Genomic DNA, 8,629 nt, shown 5'->3' on the forward strand with positions numbered 1-8,629 from the left:
TGTCCTACTACCCGTTGTCCCTATCCACTGCCCTCCCCATACTAATGAACCCCATGTTACCTTAAAGGTGGGTAACACCTATTATGATTGTCTATTAGACACCGGAGCTTCCTGGTCTGTATTGAAGAGAAAACCTGATTTACAATGTTATTCTATTGGCTCAGAGAATGTAATGGGAGTATCAGGAATAACCCAAAGAGTTAAAAGACTTCCTCCTAGAATGGTGTCTGTAGGACCCCTAGAGGTACAACACTCTTTCCTTTTGATGCCTGACTCCCCTTTAAATTTGCTGGGGAGGGACCTTCTATGCAAACTCAGAGCCACAATAACCTGCTCCCCAGATGGCTCATTATCATTAGAAGTACCAGAGGAATCTTTAAAATTACTCCCTGTACTTCTCTCGGAAAACCAGGACGCAAAAGAGCCTTCCATTTTTGAAATACCTAAAGATATACCGGAGTCTCTTTGGGCCACATCTTCTTCTGATGTAGGCTTGCTTAAATCTGCTGTTCCTGTGCAGATAAAAACTAAATCTAGCCCACCTCCTTCTATCCCTCAGTATCCCCTCTCAAAGGAGGCAATTGAGGGTATTACACCAGTTATTAACTCATTAATAGAACAGGGAATAATAATCCCTTGCAAATCTGAATACAACACGCCCATCCTACCAATTAAAAAACCAAAAAAAGGGCCCGATGGCAAGCACATCTATAGATTTATACAGGATCTAAGGGCAGTAAATAATCACGTTATAAAGAGACACTCCGTAGTTTCTAACATACATACTATTATTTCATCTATTCCTAGCACAGCTACATACTTTACAGTAGTAGACTTGTGTTCAGCCTTTTTTTCAATACCAATACATGAAAACTCCAGACATATTTTTGCTTTCACCTGGAAGGGCTCACAATATACCTGGTGTCGGCTGCCACAGGGTTATGTCGAAAGTCCGAGCTTATTTGAGCAAATTTTGAGCCAAGACACAGACAATATAACATTTAAAAATAGCAAATTAATCAAATATGTAGATGATCTACTCTTGGCTTCAACAGATGCAAAAACATGTCAAGAAGATAGCAAACACCTTCTTTTGGAATTGCACAAAAGAGGTCATAAGATCTCGAAGGACAAAGTTCAGTGGTGTCTCCCCAAAGTAGAATATTTGGGGTTCATTCTGACAGCTGGTGCCCGCTCTATTTCTCCCAAGCGAATTGAGAATATTCAAAAATTGAGTGCTCCTACTACTAAAAAACAGTTAAGAGCAATTCTGGGAGCAACAGGGTTTTGCAGACAATGGATTCCTTGTTATGGGGAAATTACTAAACCTCTTATAGCACTAACAAGGGATGTAGTCCCTGAACCCCTCAAATTAGAGCCTGAACACCTGTCAGCTCTATCAGAGCTAAAAAAGGCTATCTTATCTGCCCCTGCTCTAGGCATCCCAAATTACAACAAGCCATTTACTTTGTATGTACATGAACGAAGAGGAGTAGCCTCTGGTGTTTTAACTCAGACTTTGGGACCTTCTCAGCGTCCAATTGCCTATTATTCTGCCCAACTAGACCCAGTAGCAGCAGGAGCACCACCATGCCTTAGAGGAGTAGCTGCTACAGCCTTACTAGTAACAAAAACCGTTGATTTAGTATTGGGATGTCCATTAACAATAATGTGCCCACATGAGATTGAAGCATTATTGGTAAAACATAGAACACAGGCATTCTCGGATCAGAGAATTACAAGGTATGAAATAACCTTATTAAATAGTGAAAATATTACCTTGAAACGCTGTTCAACTCTTAACCCTGCCACCTTGCTTCCAGATTTACCTACTTCAGGAGAACCACTACATAACTGTGAAACATTAGTGTCCATGGCAGAAAAGCCTCGAGATAATCTCTTGGACACTCCCTTAGAAAATGCAGATCTGATTTTATTTACCGATGGTTCCTCTTTTATGAGGGATGGCATACGTTACACTGGAGCTGCCGTAGTCTCAGAATTTGCCACTGAATGGTCAGCTTCACTACCTTCTAACATTAGCGCTCAAGGAGCAGAGCTCATAGCTCTGAAACATGCCTGTATAATTGCCAAGGATAAAAAGGCAACAATTTATACGGATTCTAGATATGCTTTTGGCATTTGTCACTCAGTCGGGATGCTATGGCTCCAGAGAGGATTTTTAACCTCAGCTGGAAAATCCATAGCTAATGCAGAAATTATTAATGAAGTTCTTTCTGCTCTCAAACTGCCTAAAGCCCTAGCTGTAGTTCATTGCTCTGCCCATACAGGTGGCTGTGACCCTGTCTCTAGAGGAAATGACCGAGCAGATGCCGCTGCAAAACTAGCAGCCATAGAAGGACCTGGATTAATTTTAACATTAACAACCACTGATAATTTAAATTTATCACTCTCCTATAATGAAAAGGAAGTGGAAAAATGGAAACAAAAATTTAAAGCAAAACAAATTAATGGAGTATGGGTGTCATCTGAAGGAAAACCCCTGCTCCCTAGAAGTTTCTATAACCAAATTTGCCAATCTATTCATAAAAATGGTCATTTTGGTACCCAGGGCATCGTGGACTCTGTTAAGAGAGTATGGATAGCCCCTGGCATAACTACCATAGCCTCTAAAGTGTGTTCATCCTGCCCTACCTGCCAGGCATATAACCAACATGCCTTTCGTGGTAAAGCCTTTGGTGGACGTCCTCTGGCTTACACACCTTTTGAGCACCTGCAGATAGATTTTATAACGATGCCAAAGGCTGGACAATATAAATTTTGTTTGGTCATAGTAGACCAACTGACCAGATGGCCGGAAGCATTTCCTACAGCCCGAGCCACAGCAGCTTTTGTTGCTAAGGTGCTTTTAAAAGAAATTATTCCTCGTTTTGGCCTACCAGCACGTATTGACTCCGATAGAGGGAGTCATTTTACCGATTCTGTCTTAAACCAGATATATTCTTGCTTGGGGATAACTCCAAAATTCCATGTTCCATATCATCCCCAGAGTTCAGGCCAAGTTGAGAGGATGAACAAAGAACTTAAAACTATGATTGGAAAATTATGCACTGAGACCCATTTAAAATGGCCTGAAATTCTCCCTTTGGCCCTATTTTATCTTAGAAGCAGGCCTAGAGGAGACTTACATATTTCACCATTTGAGATGCTTTTTGGACATCCGCCTATACAGGCTAAGCCTTTCTCCCCGGCTTATACATCGTTATTAGGGGGAGATACTACTATTGCTTCCTATATACAGGAATTACAGCACAAACTGCGTGAGCTACATGAATCCGGAGCTGCAGTACAAGCTGGACCACTAGACTTCTCACTTCACGACCTGAACCCAGGAGACAACGTGTATATAAAGAACTTCCAGCGTACAGGAGCAACCCAGCCTTCCTGGGAAGGACCATTCCAAATATTGTTAACTACTCCAACATCTATAAAGGTTGGAGAAAAGGACTCTTGGATTCACTGTTCTCATGTAAAGAGAGCATCTTCTGTTGAGACTGATTGACTGTATCCTATACATGCATTGGAGATAACTATACATTGACAAGTGGAACTGTTTTATTCTGCTTTTGACACATTGAATTCCTAAATTTAATTTTTTTCCTTTTTTCCTTTTTTTCTCTTTTCCTTATTTTATTATTATTATTATTTTTACATTATTTTATTTTTTTACCTTTTTCTCATTTCTATGTACTTTAGGTACATATGATCAATATTAATTTTTATTCTACAATATTAGTTTAAATATATATACTTGTTGTTATTATTAATATGCACCCAAACAGCTTTAGACTATGGGAACCTGCCATTTATTGATAATTGTTGTGGGACTATGATTAATGTTTGTGTCTGATTCTAGATATGAGATCAAACAAGGAGCACAGATATAACCTGGATAATGCCAAAAGAGCTCACAGGTCTAAAAATCAAAAGACCAATCCAGGTAGGATTAATACATTTCTAAGCCAATACTAAGGACTTGAACCTAGTGTGAGACTCGGGGTTGCGACACTTGACAGACGTTAAGATGTAGGCCTTCCCTGTATCCACACTCTTCGTGAAAATACCTACAGACAAGTACCTAAGGTTGGCTACCATCCTGGCTCCATCCATCCCTGAGAACGAAGGTAAAAATCAGACGAGGGAATAACACTTCCCTAGATATAAAATAAAAATCTGGTCCTCTTTTTTCTCTCCTATAGTATGGCAACTTCCTGTAGCCTGGGCTGCAAATGGGGAAGTAAAATTATGCTACATTCTGTCCTACAGACTTGTGGGATTAGAAATTACTTAACTGGACCCTAATACAGAGGCCTGTGGGAAAAAAAAAAAATTTTTTTTATTCTTGCTTTCTCAAATTTTGTATACATAGATTTTTTGATTTTGATACTGATTTTGAATTCTTTAATGTAAATATGCATATATAAAGGGTTATATTTTTTTCCCTTAATTTTTTCCCTTTTTCTTCTTTTGATTTTGATTTTATTTTGATATTGTTTTGTTTTTCTTTTGAATTAACTCACACACCCCCACAACTAAAACTTGAATCCTCAGCTGGACTCAGTGTTTTTTCAACACGTTCTTCAGGGGGGATTGTATTTCATCAAATCCAAGATTTAAATTTTGTTCGAGAGAGAAATCTTCAGAGAAGCTTGCTAACTAACTGAATCCAGAGAATGAACTGTTTGCAGAAAGATATCTAAACCTTTTCACTACAGGAAGATCCAGAATGAACCTTGGGGTGTGGTTGATTGAACATTTTTTTGAATGTACACTCTTATGCCAAAGGGGACTGCCCCCTAATTGGCTTTTGTCAATGCGCCCAGCAAAACATTGGTTTGCTGTCTTTCTCTCTCCTCTATTTCCCCATATTTACAACTATTATAATTGTCCTCTTAGTGGAAAAAATTTGTATACACTTATAGTTAGAAATTTTTGGGGTGCAGTATGCTTATGTTTAGTGATCAATTGGGGAGACTAGTCTCCCAATCATCATCAGGGGGGATTGTGAATTTTAAAAGTCTCCATCTTGGTCTAGCACCCAAAAATTGTGCACACCCACCTACACGGGCATGCGCTAGTCAATGACTAATCAGAAATAATTAACTGCCCACCTGGGCTGTCCTAAGCCAAGCTAGAGCCAACCATTGGATTTGTGAGACACAGGAAGTGAGGTAGGGAACAGCCTCTGGAATTCGCGGAACTTGCTGTGGAGAGAGCTAGGGGGAGTTGGTGTTAGGAGCTTGGAGAGAGAGGACGCCCGCAGACAGCTTTCCTTCAGATCGGTCACGTGAGTTAAGGACTGGTTCTTTCCACCTGGGCCTTTAGGCCTAAACTCCCTCTGCCTTGGTCAGAGGTTGAGTAGCCTCTTTCCCTTTTCTCTTCTCTCCTTCTCTCCCTATCCTTTTCCCTACTCCCAGTGTGATTAAACCTCCATAAACCTCATTCTGACTTGAGTGTTTCATTTTAGGAATTTCATAAGTAAATTCCTTGGCGGCCATTGTTAATATTATATAAATCTTGTAGCCACATTTGTAACCATTACTATATTATAACCTTCTCCCAGAAGCCTTAAATTTCCCCATTACAAGGCCCACCAATTAAATACCTGCCCAAGATGAAATAGGAAATGAAACAAGATTTTGGATTATCTCACTTATGAAAGTCTTGAAATATTCAAGTTAATATCCAGAGTGTATAATAAACTTACATTTTTAAACAGGGTAAGAGTTAGTAAAATTTGTGACTATAGATAAATTTGTCAAAAACGGTTTACTTATAAATGATATATTTTTATATAAAGAAAAGTGGAATCTCTGCCTGAATTTTTAATATATTAATACTTTTTTACATGTGTAAAAATACAGATGGGGAAAAATAGAAAAATAAATTAGGTAAGATGGCCTATGGCAAACAGAGCATTTTATCAAGCTGACTGACTTTAGTTGCCATAAAACTGTACCTCTGAGCTCATTCCCTTCTTATCTCCTTTCCTGTATTTCAAAATGTGCACTCTCATAAGCTTACAACTTCTAGGCTATAACCTACATGGGGCCCAAAGCCTTGAAATGCATTTTTATTTATAGTATTCTGACCCCACATAGTTCTAACACAGGCATTTTATTGCATTTACATAAGAACAGCCTTGTATGCCCAACATTTAGGAACAGAAAAAGCAATGTGTGATCAGAGAATTCTAGAATCTTGGACCTGAAGAGTACCTGAATAAAGATTTCTTGCTATAGAATTCCCTACAAATGGTCTTCCAGTCTCCATTTTAAGGCCTACAGTGATAGAAAACATAATAGGACCTAAAGTAATACTCTTTTCTCCAATTGTACTAGTATCTCTGAAACAAAATACCTTCCATGACCTACCTCCAATGTATCTTTTCACTTTTATTTCCTATTATTTTTCACCTACATTTCATTAGAAATACAGATAATTCCCAAATATTATGCCTCATCCCGACCTCTTTGAACTTGTATAAGTCAACCACTGTGCCCAAAATGTACAGTTTCTTTACCTCTTTCTCTTTCTTAGTCTTATCTTTCCTTCAAAGCTCTGCTCATGCGATCTCAAAACACAATCTTATGTTCTAAATGTTTTAAGTTTTTGATATGGCAGATTGTGATCCATGGATAAATTGGACCATGGGTATTATAAAAAAAGGTCAGGAGGGTCTAGGATGGGGTCTTGTGTGATCATAGGCTACTTCTGTGGTCCGAGACAGGATTCTCAGATCTCTAGGCTGCAGAATTAGGAGGTTGGAAAAAATATGTTTTATGTCTTTCAACTCCAGATCTATGATATTAAGTCATATAAAGTCTCTGATCCAGATTTTCCTTATCTACAAAATAAGGGATTGGACTTTATCACCTTTGGGGAGGTCTTCCAATTCTAGATCTATGACTCTTTGATCCTATGATATGTGGATGGTTGATAATAAAGGGGCAACACTCTGAAAAGTGGAGGAGAGTAGAAGAGATTCTCCTTGCAGGATTGTGCTGGTAAATGTTTGCTAACTGACTATGGAAAGAGATAGACAACACACAAAACACTTTTAAGGTTATTCTGCATAATTAATATATTTCCATCATTTTATTATGTCACATCAATCAATAAAAATATATAACATCTTGATTTGTAGCAACTGTCAATTTATGAGATATAAATGCTTACAATGTAAACTGAACAATTGTCTCTTCTTGACATAAAGGTTCAGGGTACACTTCAGAATTCTTTATTTATTTGACTAATTTCTCCAAACTCTTGGAAATCTCATAATTCAATATCTGTATTTTCTGATTACCTCCTCTCTAGTTATTATGCTTAGATGAATTAATACACCATTTATTTTGCACCATGTGCTAATGTGACATTCAAAGATTAGACATAAGAAGAAATTTTGTCCCATTCATGGAATAAGTGATGCTGAACATTACTTAATTATATCCCCAAATCATTGCTTGAAGCTTTGACTACACCCACCCTGTACATTAACTTCCCAACCTCAATCTCCAATCTCCTGTCTCTATAAAATCAGTATCTAATAATCTGTATTCAACTTTGGATCTAAGAAAATCAATTCATTTCCCAAAATCATGATTTGTTAAATTGCCATCACTGATTCTCAACCAAATTCTCAACTCTTCCATTCATAAATCAGCATCATTTAAAAATGAAATCATGAAATCATCTCTAGTCATTTAGAATGCTATAAAGCTGAAAGCAAAAGATAATGATGTTATCTAAAAAAAGATAAGTAAATCACAGACTTCAGTGGTAAAGCTTGACTTTTCCACCCCCAGCCTCTATTTTATATTTTATTATTATCACTTTTCCCACAGACATATTATTTTTCTCATAGTCTTTCTGAAGATGACTATTATTAAGCATTCTAGAATCCAGAAACTAAAGATATCTATGTAGTAGGCAAGAAGGAAGCCATTATTTAATACATATTAGACACTTTACTAAGTGCTTTACAAATATCTCATTTGATCCTCTCAATTATCCTATAAGTAGATGATGCTACTATCCCCATTTTAGATATGAGAAAATTGAAGCAGATAGAGGTAAAGCAAGTTGACCAGAGCCACACAGTTAGGAAGTATATGAGGCTGGATTTGAAATCAATTCTTCTTGTCTCAGGGTTCAGATCTCTAGCCATTGCACCATCCAGGTACCTTTGCTTCTACTAGAAGGAGGAGACCTAGAAGGGAAGGGATGGGAGAAGAAGAATACCATAACTCTATCTGGCTCATACTGTCACTTGTCATTGCTAGTGGAAGTATTGAAACATAAGTCTATCTATGCTGCAGAGATGACATCCCAACACCTGGCAAACTAGCTGGGGGCACATATCAGCAATCTTATCCTATCCGCTCTCTTCCATGTATTTCCTCAATGAGAAGTGGCTCCCCCAAATGAGAGCTAGCAAAATACCCCAAGTACTATGTGTGACTCTTTGAAAAAAGTGAAAGAATAACTTAAACAGACTACCTCTGAAACCTTTACAACAGGTATCCTCCCTCTTCCCAAATCTTCCACCTTTATCCAGTTTAGCATTACCATCTTTGTCCCTGGAAATGCAGAAAAAAGGCACAGG

Source organism: Monodelphis domestica, chromosome 3 (assembly GCF_027887165.1).
Source record: "Monodelphis domestica isolate mMonDom1 chromosome 3, mMonDom1.pri, whole genome shotgun sequence".
Taxonomy (NCBI): domain Eukaryota; kingdom Metazoa; phylum Chordata; class Mammalia; order Didelphimorphia; family Didelphidae; genus Monodelphis; species Monodelphis domestica.